Below are 17,500 nucleotides of genomic sequence, written 5' to 3' on the forward strand. Positions count from 1 at the left end.
AGAGAGAGAGAGAGTGAGAGCGAGAGAGAGCGAGAGAGAGAGAGAGCGAGAGAGAGCGAGAGAGAGCGAGAGAGAGACAGAGAGAGAGAGAGAGAGCGAGAGAGAGCGAGAGAGAGACAGAGAGAGAGCGAGAGAGAGACAGAGAGCGAGAGAGAGCGAGAGAGAGAGTGAGAGAGCGAGAGAGAGCGAGAGAGCGACAGAGAGCGACGGAGCTGAGAGAACGAGAGAGACGAGAGAAGAGAGAGAGAGCAAGAGAGAGCGAGAGAGGGAGAGAGAGAGAGACAGAGAAAGACGCCGAGAAGAGAGCGAGAGAGAGACAGAGAGAAAGAGCGAGAGAGAGCGAGAGAGAGAGAGAGAGCAAGAGAGAGACAGAGAGAGAGACAGAGAGCGAGAGAGAGACAGAGAAGAGAGCCGGATGGAGAGCGAGAGAGAGCGAGAGAGAGTGAGAGAGTGAGAGAGAGCGGGAGAGAGACAGAGAGAGAGCAAAGAGAGAGATTAGAGAGGAAGAGAGAGAGACCAGAGAGCGAGAGACAGAGAGGAGAGGACAGAGAGAGAGCGAGAGAGAGACAGCGAGAGAGACCGATAGAGAGTGAGAGAGACAGAGAGAGAGAGCGAGAGAGAGAGACAGAGAGAGAGCAAGAGAGAGAGATAGAGAGAGAGTAAGAGAGAGAGATAGAGAGAGAGCGAGAGAGAGCGAGAGCGAGAGACAGAGAGAGAGGAGCAAGAGAGAGAGAGCGAGAGAGAGAGAGCGAGAGAGAGAGATAGAGAGCGAGAGACAGAGAGCGAGAGAGAGAGAGAGAGAGAGAGAGAAGAGAGAGAGATAGAGAGCGAGAGACAGAGAGCGAGAGATTGTTTTTCACTTTATATATTCACTTTGTATTATCTATTCAAATAGAAAAAAGAGCCATCAAATTTTACAGCCACCTAAAAACAAGTGACCCCAAAACATTCCATCACACAGCTCTACAATGTCAAGAGATGAAAAAAGAGAAGAGTCCCCTCAGCCAGCTGGTTCTGAGGCTCAGTTCACTAACCCAAACCAACCCCATAGAGCCTCAGGACAGCAGTCAGAAAATCTGGCCCAATAAAATCATCACAAAACAAAAAGAAAAATATATCACCTATTGGAAAGACACCACAAAAAATCTAAGTAAACTTCAAGGCTATTTTGCTCTAAACAGACAGTACATGGTGGCAGACTATCTGACCACTGTGACTGATAGAAACTGAGGAAAACATTGACTAGGTACAGACTCAGTGAGCACAGTCTGGCTATAGAGACCGGTCGTCACAGGCCAACCTGGCTGCCCAGAGAGGACATGCTGTGCTCACTCTGCTCCAGGGGAGAGGTAGAGACAGAGCTGCATTTCCTATTACACTGTAACAAATACTCAGACCTAAGAGAATATTTCTTTCCCCAAGTTATAATTCAATACAAAAATTTGAAACTATAAAATATGAAGAAAAAATCTCATATTTATTGGGTGAAAAGCCTAAATGTGCAGTATTGGCAGCCAAATATGTGTCCTCCTGCCACAACCTGAGGGACAACCAGTGAAAAGTGCCAAGTAATGTCAATAATATTTCCCATTTAGTTTTGTTTTGTCTTTCATACCATGTCATGTAACTTCTCAGTCATGTTGAGACTGGTCTACTACCAGGTCATGTGTCTTCTCAGTCATGTTGACACTGGTCCACTACCATGTCATGTGTCTTCTCAGTCAGGATGAGACTGATCTACTAACATATCATGTGTCTTCTCAGTCAGGTTGAGACTGATCTACTACCAGGTCATATGTCTTCTCAGTCATGTTGACACTGGTCTACTACCAGGTCATGTGTCTTCTCAGTCAGGATGAGACTGATCTACTACCAGGTCATGTGTCTTCTCAGTCAGGTTGAGACTGATCTACTACCAGGTCATGTGTCTTCTCAGTCAGGTTGAGACTGATCTACTACCAGGTCATGTGTCTTCTCAGTCATGTTGACACTGGTCTACTACCAGGTCATGTGTCTTCTCAGTCAGGTTGAGACTGATCTACTACCAGGTCATGTGTCTTCTCAGTCAGGTTGAGACTGATCTACTACCAGGTCATGTGTCTTCTCAGTCAGGTTGAGACTGATCTACTACCAGGTCATGTGTCTTCTCAGTCGGGTTGAGACTGATCTACTACCAGGTCATGTGTCTTCTCAGTCAGGATGAGACTGATCTACTACCAGGTCATGTGTCTTCTCAGTCAGGTTGAGACTGATCTACTACCAGGTCATGTGTCTTCTCAGTCAGGATGAGACTGATCTACTACCAGGACATGTGTCTTCTCAGTCATGTTGAGACTGATCTACTACCAGGTCATGTGTCTTCTCAGTCAGGATGAGACTGATCTACTACCAGGTCATGTGTCTTCTCAGTCAGGTTGAGACTGATCTACTACCAGGTCATGGAAGGGCAGGGCAGGGAAGGGCAGGGCAGGGCAGGGCAGGGAAGGGAAGGGCAGGGCAGGGAAGGGAAGGGAAGGGCAGGGCAGGGCAGGGCAGGGAAGGGCAGGGCAGGGCAGGGAAGGGCAGGGAAGGGCAGGGCAGGGCAGGGCAGGGCAGGGCAGGGCAGGGCAGGGCAGGGCAGGGAAGGGCAGGGCAGGGCAGGGCAGGGAAGGGAAGGGAAGGGCAGGGCAGGGCAGGGCAGGGCAGGGCAGGGCAGGGCAGGGCAGGGCAGGGCAGGGCAGGGAAGGGAAGGGAAGGGAAGGGAAGGGCAGGGCAGGGCAGGGCAGGGCAGGGCAGGGCAGGGCAGGGCAGGGCAGGGAAGGGAAGGGAAGGGAAGGGAAGGGAAGGGAAGGGAAGGGAAGGGAAGGGAAGGGAAGGGCAGGGCAGGGCAGGCAGGGCAGGGCAGGGAAGGGAAGGGCAGGGCAGGGCAGGGCAGGGCAGGGCAGGCAGGGCAGGGAAGGGAAGGGAAGGGAAGGGAAGGGAAGGGAAGGGAAGGGAAGGGCAGGGAAGGGCAGGGAAGGGAAGGGCAGGGAAGGGCAGGGAAGGGAAGGGAAGGGCAGGGCAGGGAAGGGAAGGGAAGGGCAGGGCAGGGAAGGGCAGGGAAGGGAAGGGAAGGGCAGGGAAGGGAAGGGAAGGGAAGGGAAGGGAAGGGCAGGGAAGGGAAGGGAAGGGAAGGGAAGGGAAGGGAAGGGAAGGGAAGGGAAGGGAAGGGAAGGGAAGGGAAGGGAAGGGAAGGGAAGGGAAGGGAAGGGAAGGGAAGGGAAGGGCAATCAGTGTAGAAAAAACACCACTGTAAATTCAACCCATATTTATGTTTATTTATTTTTCCTTTTATTCTTTAACTATTTGCACATCGTTACAACACTTACTTGTTTGAGTGTAATATTTACTGCTCACTTTTTATTGTTTATTTCCCTTTTGTTTTATCTATTTGACTTGCTTTCCCATGGCAATAAACTCCCTAAAACTGAATTGAATTGAGAGAGAAACCACACCATGAGATAGAGAGTGAGTGTAAGGACTCTAAAGCACTGATGTTGATGTGCTTCCTCTCCTCTCCTCAGTCTTCTCCCTGCCTGAGGGAAGAGAAAGCAGTGCTGTTGCTAACCCTCTGAACACGATTAGAGGACATTTGATGATTGGTAGAAATGGGATCTGTGCGGCTGACCTGACTCTTCCAGGCCCCAGGGGAAACCAATCAAGGGAGGATAGAGGGTGAAATGTGATTGGTCAGGGCTAAAGGATGCTGTCCTTTTCCCAGAAGGCTCCACTGTGGGTGGTCGAAGCCGGAGGGGAGAATGAGGATTGAGGAGAGTGATGGATGGAGAGGGATGGAGAAGGATGGAGAGGGATGGAGAAGGATGGAGAGGGATGGAGAAGGATGGAGAGGGATGGAGAAGGATGGAGAGGGATGTAGAAGGATGGAGAAGGATGGAGAAGGATGGAGAAGGATGGAGCGGGATGGAGAAGGATGGAGCGGGATGGAGAGGGATGGAGAGGGATGGAGAGGGATGGAGAAGGATGGAGAAGGATGGAGAAGGATGGAGCGGGATGGAGAGGGATGGAGAAGGATGGAGAAGGATGGAGAGGGATGGAGAAGGATAGAATGGGAGTGATTAGAATGGGAGTGTAGAATGGGAGTGGTAGAATGGGAGTGATAGAATGGGAGTGATAGAATGGGAGTGATAGAATGGGAGTGATAGAATGGGAGTGGTTAGAATGGGAGTAATAGAATGGGAGTGATAGAATGGGAGTGATAGAATGGGAGTGGTAGAATGGGAGTGGTAGAATGGGAGTGATAGAATGGGAGTGGTACAATGGGAGTGATAGAATGGGAGTGATAGAATGGGAGTGGTAGAATGGGAGTGATAGAATGGGAGTGGTAGAATGGGAGTGATAGAATGGGAGTGATAGAATGGGAGTGGTAGAATGGGGAGTGATAGAATGGGAGTGATAGAATGGGAGTGATAGAATGGGAGTGATAGAATGGGAGTGGTAGAATGGGAGTAATAGAATGGGAGTGGTAGAATGGAAGTGATAGAATGGGAGTGATAGAATGGGAATGGTAGAATGGGAGTGGTAGAATGGGAGTGATAGAATGGGAGTGATAGAATGGGAGTTGTAGAATGGGAGTGATAGAATGGGAGTGGTAGAATGGGAATGGTAGAATGGGAGGTGTAGAATGGGAGTGGTAGAATGGGAGTTGTAGAATGGGAGTGATAAAATGGGAGAGATAGAATGGGAGTGATAGAATGGGAGTGATAGAATGGGAGTGGTAGAATGGGAGTAATAGAATGGGAGTGATAGAATGGGAGTGGTAGAATGGGAGTGATAGAATGGGAGTGATAGAATGGGAGTGATAGAATGGGAGTGGTAGAATGGGAGTGGTAGAATGGGAGTGGTAGAATGGGAGTGGTAGAATGGGAGTGATAGAATGGGAGTGATAGAATGGGAGTGATAGAATGGGAGTGGTAGAATGGGAGTGGTAGAATGGGAGTGGTAGAATGGGAGTGATAGAATGGGAGTGATAGAATGGGAGTGATAGAATGGGAGTGATAGAATGGGAGTTGTTATGTTCCCCAGTTTCTGTGTTATTGTGGGTTTGTATGTGTGTGTATTTTAAGAAATGGCTTCCTGGGTTCCTAAAGCAGCTGATTGGTCGGCCCCATTGCTGATTGGAGCTCTGACCCCTCCCTCTCGTCAGGGGAAACAGTTGTCTCAATTACCAACTCCTTCTCCAGCTTGATAAAAGCCAGTGTTCCTTCGTCAGGGGGGAGGAGCTTCTTTTTATGTCCTGTGTTGGACGTTGGTCAGTGAAAGTTTTGTTGATATTCTTTTGTAGCCGTTCCTTCAGAGGTATGTGTATGTGTATGTTACCCGTAGTGTTTAATCTGTCTATGCACACTAGGTAAGACCTGGCGGACCACCCCCTGTATTTTGGTTAGCGCGCCAGGTGGTGCTAAAGGTTAGGTAAGACCTGGGTGGACCACCCCCTGTATTTTGGTTAGCGCACCAGGTGGTGCTAAAGGTTAGGTAAGACCTGGCGGACCACCCCCTGTATTTTGGTTAGCGCACCAGGTGGTGCTAAAGGTTAGGTAAGACCTGGCGGACCACCCCCTGTATTTGGTTAGCGCGCCAGGTGGTGCTAAAGGTTAGGTAAGTAGTGGGAAGGCAGGTAAGAAAGGAGAGGGGACTCTTTAATTTTTACTTTCTTTGCTTTGGTTCCACCCAGCCCCTTTTCCCCACATTACCGAGTGTTAGGAATAATACATTCCCTGTAAACTGTATTTTTCTCTGCCTCTGTCGTCCTTCCACCTACGATCACATACTTTTTCACTCCCCGGGGAGTTGAGATGTTGCAGGGTGTTGTGTTCCCTCCTCCAAGAGGGGTACGTAACAGGAGTGATAAAATGGGAGCGGTAGAATGGGAGTGGAAAAAGCATGGCAGGTCAGGAGCGTGTGTGTGTGTGTGTGTGTGTGTGTGTGTGTGGGTGTGTGTGTGTGTGTGTGGTGTGTGTGTGTGTGTGTGTGTGTGTGTGTGTGTGTGTGTGTGTGTGTGTGTGTGTGTGTGTGTGTGTGTGTGTGTGTGTGTGTGTGTGTGTGTGTGTGCGTGTGTGTGTGTGTGTGTGTTGGCTGCTCTACGGACCCTGCAGGCCTGTGGCCTTGTCAGTGAGAAAAGGTTAGGCACAACATCATAGAGCCTGTCCCTCCGACAACAACAAGCCTTCTACCCTCTGCCTGTGAATCACTCATTTCTCATAAATTGCCAAAGAAGTAGGGCAGCACCCTATGCCCGTCGGGCTACCGCCTGACTAGCACACACACACACACACACACACACACACACACACACACACACACACACACACACACACACACACACACACACACACACAGAAATCTACTTAGATTGCATACTGAGGAGCATAGAGCTGTGGTTTGTTGTTTCTCCTAAGTTGTGTGTGTTGTAGTGAAAGCCCACATCCTACTCTTTCTCACTACCTGAACCTGAATCCCTCCACTCCCCAATCCTGTGTGTGTATGTGTGAATTATCTTCATGTTTGTTGAAAGATAATCTTTGCACCCAGAACCAAATGTCATTGTCATGAGAGACTAGTTGAAAGCACACGGTCATTCTCCGTAGAGGACTGTCCTCCAGGTAAACTGCATGTGGATGATCTAGAATTGATTGGTAAAAAAGTATTATAACTTTCATCATATGTCTCTGTTTCTTCTGACTAGCAGAGTCAGCTGGTGGAGCTCCGTCACTTCCATTGTGTCCAGCACCGTCAATCTACACTGATGTTGTTCTGTAACTGACTGGGATAATTGAGGTAAAATAATCTCCAAAAGACTGGGATAATTGAGGTAAAATAATCTCCAATAGACTGGGATAATTGAGGTAAAATAATCTCCAATAGACTGGGATAATTGAGGTAAAATAATCTCCAATAGACTGGGATAATTGAGGTAAAATAATCTCCAATAGACTGGGATAATTGAGGTAAAATAATCTCCAAAAGACTGGGATAATTGAGGTAAAATAATCTCCAAAAGACTGGGATAATTGAGGTTAGTGTGAATTATGACTGAACTGAGGGAATTCCAGTCGTACGACCATTGCGAGGGAACAGTTGTAAAATACAAGCAAAGGGTAATAAATGTCTCCATGGCATATCACATCTCTGTGTAACAGAGTCATAGACTTCCCCCCCATTGATCACAGTCAAAGGCAATCTCACACTCCACACTGAAGTAATAGCTTTCTTTAAAAGGACTCATTTTTCTTTCCCAATGCAATTTAACTTTCCTTCTTATTTATCTTTGAGCCCAGAGTGGTGTCTTGGTTCACGACATTTAGAGGTAGTTTAGATGTGTGTGTGTGTGTGTGTGTGTGTGTGTGTGTGTGTGTCGGTTTAGGACTGTGGGTGGTGTGTGTAGGACTTTGATAGTGTGTGTTTGTTCATTGTTCCACAATGTCTAGCACTAAGGCCAACACTCTCTCTCTCACACACACACGCACACTCTTATACACAGACACACATACACTCACAAACGCACACACAAGGCAGGGTGGTGAGCAGGGTGGTGAGCAGGGTGGTGAGCAGCTGCAGACATTAAAATGATGACTTTGTGCAGAGAGCTGAGCAAATTATTCTCAGGGAGAGTTAATGGGATATTAACATACTGACACACTCCCTCTTTATCACAGACACTCCCTCTTTATCACAGACACTCCCTCTTTATCACAGACACTCCCTCTTTATCACAGACACTACCTCTTTATCACAGACACTCCCTCTTTATCACAGACACTCCCTCTTTATCACAGACACTACTTCTTTATCACAGACACTCCCTCTTTATTACAGACACTCCCTCTTTATCACAGACACTCCCTCTTTATCACAGACACGCCCTCTTTATCACAGACACTACCACTTTATCACAGACACTCCATCTTTATCACAGACACTCCCTCTTTATCACAGACAGTACCTCTTTATCACAGACACTCCCTCTTTATCACAGACACTCCCTCTTTATCACAGACACTACCTCTTTATCACAGACACTCCCTCTTTATCACAGACACTCCCTCTTTATCACAGACACTCCCTCTTTATCACAGACACTCCCTCTTTATCACAGACACTCCCTCTTTATCACAGACACTCCCTTTTTATCACAGACACTCCCTCTTTATCACAGACACTCCCTCTTTATCACAGACACTCCATCTTTATCACAGACACTCCCTCTTTATCACAGACACTCCCTCTTTATCACAGACACTCCCTCTTTATCACAGACACTCCCTCTTTATCACAGACACTCCCTCTTTATCACAGACACTCCCTCTTTATCACAGACACTCCCTCTTTATCACAGACACTCCCTCTTTATCACAGACACTCCCTCTTTATCACAGACACTCCATCTTTATCACAGACACTCCCTCTTTATCACAGACACTCCCTCTTTATCACAGACACTTCCTCTTTATCAGACACTCCCTCTTTATCAGACACACTTCCTCTTTATCAGACACTCCCTCTTTATCACAGACACTCCCTCTTTATGAGACACTCCCTCTTAATCAGACACTCCCTCTTTTTACAGTAAAGCCTGTGATTTTAAATTACCATCAGAGTAATAACCAGTGAGAGCCAGTAGAAAAACATTCACACAGTCTCATTGACAGTACTTTGGTTTACCTCTGAGGAGATGACTCTACTGAGGAGGGGACTCAGGTTTACCTCTTAGGAGATGACTCAGGTTTACCATTGAGGAGGAGACTCAGGTTGACCTATGAGGAGGATACTCAGATTTACTTCTACTGAGGATGTGACTCAGGTTTACCTCTACCCTGGAGGGGACATAGGTTTACTTCTGCTGAGGAGGAGACTCAGGTTTACCCCTAATGAGGAAGGGACTCAGGTTTACCCCTAATGAGGAGGGGACTCAGGTTTACCCCTACTGAGGAGGTGACTCAGGTTTACCTCTACCCTGGAGGGGACATAGGTTTACCTCTGCTGAGGAGGAGACTCAGGTTTACCCCTAATGAGGAGGGGGCTCAGGTTTACCTCTACTGAGGAGGGGACTCAGGTTTACAGGGGACTCAGGTTTACCCTTACTGAGGAGGGGACTCAGGTTTACAGGGGACTCAGGTTTACCTCTACTGAGGAGGGGACTCAGGTTTACAGGGGACTCAGGTTTACCTCTACTGAGGAGGGGACTCAGGTTTACAGGGGACTCGGGTTTACCTCTACTGAGGAGGAGACTCAGGTTTACAGGGGACTCAGATTTACCTCTACTGAGGAGGAGACTCAGGTTTACCTCCACTGAGGAGGAGGAGTTCACCTTTCCTGCCGTTCTCCTGATAAAACCATTTATCAAATGTATCTCCCCCAACAGAGCTGCAAACTGTCCAGAGATATATTCCATAACTTTATTTAAACGCTAATATGTGTTTGACAGATTAGCAGAGGAAGCAAGCAGCCTATTTTGTTATATTTGATTTTCCCTCCTGTCCGTGATCAAACACTGACAAGGTGGCTCCTGCTCCGTGTTGGGTCGTTGACCCATAACTTGCTATCTGCTATTTCTCAGTTCCTATTGGAATTCCTTATCCATAATGTCTACTGGGAGGGTTTTAATTGTGCCCTTAACATGCACAGTGGACTGTATTTCACAAAGGTAATAAAAGTATACAGAGTTAACACATGGTAATTGTCTGAAATAAATAACAGATCATTGGAACGTTTTGTTTAATAGCTTTGTGTATTGATGCTATTTTTCCTAGGAATGGTGAGTGTGACAGTGAATTTAAAACTTTCGTTTTTTTTATATGAACAAAAGACCATATTTATACCTTCCAGGCATGCATTTTGAATACCTGAGGTATTTTTAGATAAAAAAGCACATCATCCACAATCACAGTATAAATAGACCCACATTGAAAAGAAAGGTGGAATGGTTTGTGACAGACGAGCTCTGCTAGCTAGAGCACGTTGACATATCTCCAAGACAGGGAATCACTGTCATGTCAGTGTGAACAGCAAGTGCAGAGAGGGAAGGAAAATAAGGTGATTCTTCTCAAGGGAGGGCTGAAGAGAGAGGCCGAAGAGAGAGGCTGAAGAGAGAGACCGAAGAGACAGGCCGAAGAGAGAGGCCGAAGAGAGAGGCTGAAGAGAGAGGCCGAAGAGAGAGGCTGAAGAGAGAGTCCGAAGAGAGAGGCTGAAGAGAGAGGCCGAAGAGAGAGGCCGAAGAGAGAGGCCGAAGAGTGAGGCTGAAGAGAGAGGCTGAAGAGAGAGGCCGAAGAGAGAGGACAAAGAGAGAGGCTGAAGAGAGAGGCTGAAGAGAGAGGCCGAAGAGTGAGGCTGAAGAGAGAGGACGAAGAGAGAGGCTGAAGAGAGAGGCCGAAGAGGAGCGATGCGTAGGGGGTTAGAGGGGTCGTCTTCTCGGAGGGATGGGGGGGTCAGATAAATAAATGTCACTCGTTGTGACGTGTCCTTTGTGGCTGTCACTCCGATGTGACACACAGATCTTATTTTGTTTACTCATCCACCCACCCTGCAGTGTGTGCGCGCGCATGCGTATGCATGTACAGTAAAAGTCGGAAGTTTACATACGCCAAATACATTTAAATTGCGTTCTTCACAATTCCTAACATTTAATCCTAGTAAAAATTCCCTGTCTTAGGTCAGTTAGGATCACCACTTTATTTTAAGATTGTGAAATGTCCGAGTAATATTAGAGAGATTTATTTCAGCTTTTATTTCTTTCATCACATTCCCAGTGGGTCAGAAGTTTACATACACTCAATTAGTATTTGGTAACATTGCCTTTAAATTGTTTAATATGAGTCAAACGTTTCGGGTAGCCTTCCGCAAGCTTCCCACAATAAATTGGGTGAATTTTGGCCCATTCCTCCTGACAGAGCTGGTGTTACTGAGTCAGGTTTGTAGGCCTCCTTGCTAACACACACTTTTTCAGTTCTGCCCACAAATTTTCTATGGAATTGAGGTCAGGGCTTTGTGATGGCCACTCCAATACCTTGAAGTTGTTTTCCTTATGCCATTTTGCCACAACTTTGGAAGTATGCTTGGGGTCATTGTCCATTTGGAAGACCCATTTGCAACCAAGCTAATTTCCTGACTGATGTCTTCAGATGTTGCTTCAATATATCCACATAATTTTTCTGCCTCATGATGCCATCCATTTTGGGAAGTGCACTAGTCCCTCCTGCAGCAAAGGTTGGGATGGTGTTCTTCGGCTTATAAGCCTCCCAACTTTCCCTCCAAACATAACAATGATCATTATGGCCAAACAGTTCTGTTTTTGTTTCATCAGAGCAGAGGAGATTTCTCCAAAAAGTACAATCTTTGTCTCCATGTACAGTTGCAAACCGTAATCTGGCTTTTTTCTGGAGCAGTGGCTTCTTCCTTGCTGAGCGGCCTTTCAGGTTATGTTGATATAGGACTCATTTTACTGTGGATATAGATACTTTTGTACCTGTTTCCTCCAGCATCTTCACAAGGTCATTTGCTGTTGTTCTGGGATTGATTTGCACTTTTCGCACCAAGGTACGTTCATCTCTAGGAGACAGAACATGTCTCCTTCCTGAGCGGTATGACGTGTGTGTGGTCCCATGGTGTTTATACTTGCTATTATTTATACTTGCTACTATTGCTACTATTGTTTGTACAGATTAACGTGATTTTCACATGATGTCAAGCAAAGATGCACTGAGTTTGAAGATAGGCCTTGAAATACATTCACAGGTACACCTCCAACTGACTCAAATTATGTCAATTAGTCTATCAGAAGCTTCTAAACCCATGACATAACTTTCTGGAATTTTCCAAGTTGTTTAACGGCACAGTCAACTTAGTGTATGTAAACTTCTGACCCACTGGAATTGTGATACAGTGAATTATAAGTGAAATAATCTGTCTAAACAATTGTTGGAAAAATGACTTGTGTCATGCACAAAGTAGATGTCCTAACCAACTTCCCCAAACTATAGTTTGTTAATTGAATAGACATTTGTGGAGTGGTTGAAAAACAAGTTTTAAAGACTCCAACCTAAGTGTATGTAAACTTCCGACTTCAGACAGACAGACAGGCAGGCAGGCAGGCAGGCAGGCAGGCAGACAGACAGACAGACAGACAGACAGACAGACAGACAGACAGACAGACAGACAGACAGACAGACAGACAGACAGACAGACAGACAGACAGACAGACAGACAGACAGACAGACAGACAGACAGACAGACAGACAGACAGACAGACAGACAGACAGACAGACAGACAGACAGACAGGCAGGCAGGCAGGCAGGCAGGCATTCACTTTGTTTCTGCCACAAGCGTCTAATATAAACAGAACAAAAGATCCCGGCCCAGTGGTATTCTGTTGTGTGTGTGGCATCACCGTGGCAATGTCCCAGAGCCCATCACGCAGCTTCAGAGGGGTCAATTGAAGAGAGAATCACAGATGATCAAACACTGGGTGAACTAGGGGCCTCCTGCTCTCTAAACACAAGAACATATTTTTTTTTATTTTTTTTTTTATTTCACCTTTATTTAACCAGGTAGGCTAGTTGAGAACACCTTTATTTAACCAGGTAGGCTAGTTGAGAACACCTTTATTTAACCAGGTAGGCTAGTTGAGAACAAGTTCTCATTTGCAACTGCGACCTGGCCAAGATAAAGCATAGCAGTGTGAGCATACAACAAAGAGTTACACATGGAGTAAACAATTAACCCACTGGAATTGTGATACAGTGAATTATAAGTGAAATAATCTGTCTAAACAATTGTTGGAAAAATGACTTGTGTCATGCACAAAGTAGATGTCCTAACCAACTTCCCCAAACTATAGTTTGTTAATTGAATAGACATTTGTGGAGTGGTTGAAAAACAAGTTTTAAAGACTCCAACCTAAGTGTATGTAAACTTCCGACTTCAGACAGACAGACAGGCAGGCAGGCAGGCAGGCAGGCAGGCAGGCAGACAGACAGACAGACAGACAGACAGACAGACAGACAGACAGACAGACAGACAGACAGACAGACAGACAGACAGACAGACAGACAGACAGACAGACAGACAGACAGACAGACAGACAGACAGACAGACAGACAGACAGGCAGGCAGGCAGGCAGGCAGGCATTCACTTTGTTTCTGCCACAAGCGTCTAATATAAACAGAACAAAAGATCCCGGCCCAGTGGTATTCTGTTGTGTGTGTGGCATCACCGTGGCAATGTCCCAGAGCCCATCACGCAGCTTCAGAGGGGTCAATTGAAGAGAGAATCACAGATGATCAAACACTGGGTGAACTAGGGGCCTCCTGCTCTCTAAACACAAGAACATATTTTTTTTTATTTTTTTTTTTATTTCACCTTTATTTAACCAGGTAGGCTAGTTGAGAACACCTTTATTTAACCAGGTAGGCTAGTTGAGAACACCTTTATTTAACCAGGTAGGCTAGTTGAGAACAAGTTCTCATTTGCAACTGCGACCTGGCCAAGATAAAGCATAGCAGTGTGAGCATACAACAAAGAGTTACACATGGAGTAAACAATTAACAAGTCAATAACACAGTAGAAAACGAAGGGGGGGTCTATATACAATGTGTGCAAAAGGCATGAGGAGGTAGGCAAATAATTACAATTTTGCAGATTAACACTGGAGTGATAAAAGATCAGATGGTCATGTACAGGTAGAGATATTGGTGTGCAGAAGAGCAGAAAAGTAAATAAATAGAAACAGTACGGGGATGAGGTAGGTGAAAAGGGTGGGCTATTTACCAATAGACTATGTACAGCTGCAGCGATCGGTTAGCTGCTCAGATAGCTGATGTTTGAAGTTGGTGAGGGAGATAAAAGTCTCCAACTTCAGCGATTTTTGCAATTCGTTCCAGTCACAGGCAGCAGAGTACTGGAACGAAAGGCGGCCAAATGAGGTGTTGGCTTTAGGGATGATCAGTGAGATACACCTGCTGGAGCGCGTGCTACGGATGGGTGTTGCCATCGTGACCAGTGAGCTGAGATAAGGCGGAGCTTTACCTAGCATAGACTTGTAGATGACCTGGAGCCAGTGGGTCTGGCGACGAATATGTAGCGAGGGCCAGCCGACTAGAGCATACAAGTCGCAGTGGTGGGTAGTATAAGGTGCTTTAGTGACAAAACGGATGGCACTGTGATAGACTGCATCCAGTTTGCTGAGTAGAGTGTTGGAAGCCATTTTGTAGATGACATCGCCGAAGTCGAGGATCGGTAGGATAGTCAGTTTTACTAGGGTAAGCTTGGCGGCTTGAGTGAAGGAGGCTTTGTTGCGGAATAGAAAGCCGACTCTTGATTTGATTTTCGATTGGAGATGTTTGATATGAGTCTGGAAGGAGAGTTTGCAGTCTAGCCAGACACCTAGGTACTTATAGACGTCCACATATTCTAGGTCGGAACCATCCAGGGTGGTGATGCTAGTCGGGCATGCAGGTGCAGGCAGCGACCGGTTGAAAAGCATGCATTTGGTTTTACTAGCGTTTAAGAGCAGTTGGAGGCCACGGAAGGAGTGTTGTATGGCATTGAAGCTTGTTTGGAGGTTAGATAGCACAGTGTCCAAAGACGGGCCGAAAGTATATAGAATGGTGTCGTCTGCGTAGAGGTGGATCAGGGAATCGCCCGCAGCAAGAGCAACATCATTGATATACACAGAGAAAAGAGTCGGCCCGAGAATTGAACCCTGTGGCACCCCCATAGAGACTGCCAGAGGACCGGACAGCATGCCCTCCGATTTGACACACTGAACTCTGTCTGCAAAGTAATTGGTGAACCAGGCAAGGCAGTCATCCGAAAAACCGAGGCTACTGAGTCTGCCGATAAGAATATGGTGATTGACAGAGTCGAAAGCCTTGGCGAGGTCGATGAAGACGGCTGCACAGTACTGTCTTTTATCGATGGCGGTTATGATGTCGTTTAGTACCTTGAGTGTGGCTGAGGTGCACCCATGACCGGCTCGGAAACCAGATTGCACAGCGGAGAAGGTACGGTGGGATTCGAGATGGTCAGTGACCTGTTTGTTGACTTGGCTTTCGAAGACCTTAGATAGGCAGGGCAGGATGGATATAGGTCTGTAACAGTTTGGGTCCAGGGTGTCTCCCCCTTTGAAGAGGGGGATGACTGCGGCAGCTTTCCAATCCTTGGGGATCTCAGACGAGATGAAAGAGAGGTTGAACAGGCTGGTAATAGGGGTTGCGACAATGGTGGCAGATAGTTTCAGAAATAGAGGGTCCAGATTGTCAAGCCCAGCTGATTTGTACGGGTCCAGGTTTTGCAGCTCTTTCAGAACATCTGCTATCTGGATTTGGGTAAAGGAGAACCTGGAGAGGCTTGGGCGAGGAGCTGCGGGGGGGGCGGAGCTGTTGGCCGAGGTTGAAGTAGCCAGGCGGAAGGCATGGCCAGCCGTTGAGAAATGCTTATTGAAGTTTTCGATAATCATGGATTTATCAGTGGTGACCGTGTTACCTAGCCTCAGTGCAGTGGGCAGCTGGGAGGAGGTGCTCTTGTTCTCCATGGACTTCACAGTGTCCCAGAACTTTTTGGAGTTGGAGCTACAGGATGCAAACTTCTGCCTGAAGAAGCTGGCCTTAGCTTTCCTGACTGACTGCGTGTATTGGTTCCGGACTTCCCTGAACAGTTGCATATCACGGGGACTATTCGATGCTATTGCAGTCCGCCACAGGATGTTTTTGTGCTGGTCGAGGGCAGTCAGGTCTGGGGTGAACCAAGGGCTGTATCTGTTCTTAGTTCTGCATTTTTTGAACGGAGCATGCTTATCTAAAATGGTGAGGAAGTTACTTTTAAAGAATGACCAGGCATCCTCAACTGACGGGATGAGGTCAATGTCCTTCCAGGATACCCGGGCCAGGTCGATTAGAAAGGCCTGCTCACAGAAGTGTTTTAGGGAGCGTTTGACAGTGATGAGGGGTGGTCGTTTGACTGCGGCTCCGTAGCGGATACAGGCAATGAGGCAGTGATCGCTGAGATCCTGGTTGAAGACAGCGGAGGTGTATTTGGAGGGCCAGTTGGTCAGGATGACGTCTATGAGGGTGCCCTTGTTTACAGAGTTAGGGTTGTACCTGGTGGGTTCCTTGATGATTTGTGTGAGATTGAGGGCATCTAGCTTAGATTGTAGGACTGGCGGGGTGTTAAGCATATCCCAGTTTAGGTCACCTAACAGAACAAACTCTGAAGCTAGATGGGGGGCGATCAATTCACAAATGGTGTCCAGGGCACAGCTGGGAGCTGAGGGGGGTCGGTAGCAGGCGGCAACCGTGAGAGACTTATTTCTGGAGAGAGTAATTTTCAAAATTAGTAGTTCGAACTGTTTGGGTATGGACCTGGAAAGTATGACATTACTTTGCAGGCCATCTCTGCAGTAAACTGCAACTCCTCCCCCTTTGGCAGTTCTATCTTGACGGAAGATGTTATAGTTGGGTATGGAAATCTCTGAATTTTTGGTGGCCTTCCTGAGCCAGGATTCAGACACAGCAAGGACATCAGGGTTAGCAGAGTGTGCTAAAGCAGTGAGTAAGACAAACTTAGGGAGGAGGCTTCTGATGTTGACATGCATGAAACCAAGGCTTTTTCGAACACAGAAGTCAACAAATGAGGGTGCCTGGGGACATGCAGGGCCTGGGTTTACCTCCACATCACCCGCGGAACAGAGAAGGAGTAGTATGAGGGTGCGGCTAAAGGCTATCAAAACTGGTCGCCTAGAGCGTTGGGGACAGAGAATAAGAGGAGCAGGTTTCTGGGCATGGTAGAATATATTCAGGGCATAATGCGCAGACAGGGGTATGGTGGGGTGCGGGTACAGCGGAGGTAAGCCCAGGCACTGGGTGATGATGAGAGAGGTTGTATCTCTGGACATGCTGGTAGTAATGGGTGAGGTCACCGCATGTGTGGGAGGTGGGACAAAGGAGTTATCAGGGGTATGAAGAGTGGAACTAGGGGCTCCATTGTGAACTAAAACAATGATAACTAACCTGAACAACATTATACAAGGCATATTGACATTTGAGAGAGACATACAGCGAGGCATACAGTAATCACAGGTGTTGAATTGGGAAAGCTAGCTAAAACAGTAGGTGAGACAACAGCTAATCAGCTAGCACAACAACAGCAGGTAAAATGGCGTAGACTAGGCAACGGGGCCAACAGATAAAACAAACAAGCAGAATGGAGTACCGTGATTTATGGACAGTCCAGCGTGCATCAGCTATGTAGCCAAGAGATCAGTGTCCAGGGGGCAGCGGTGGATGGGGAAGGGAAGCTGGACTGGCGAGTGTTATCCAGGTTAAAAAAACGAACAATGACTAAATAGCTTGTAGCTAGTTAGCTGGTTAGCTTCTGGAGGTTCTTGAGTGTGTTCTAAAAATAAATAAAAAATAATAGCGATTCCGTATCACATTGGGTGAGGCAGGTTTCCGGAAGGTATAAACAAATTA

The sequence above is a fragment of the Oncorhynchus kisutch genome, linkage group LG13 (assembly GCF_002021735.2).
Source record: "Oncorhynchus kisutch isolate 150728-3 linkage group LG13, Okis_V2, whole genome shotgun sequence".
Classification (NCBI taxonomy): Eukaryota; Metazoa; Chordata; class Actinopteri; order Salmoniformes; family Salmonidae; genus Oncorhynchus; species Oncorhynchus kisutch.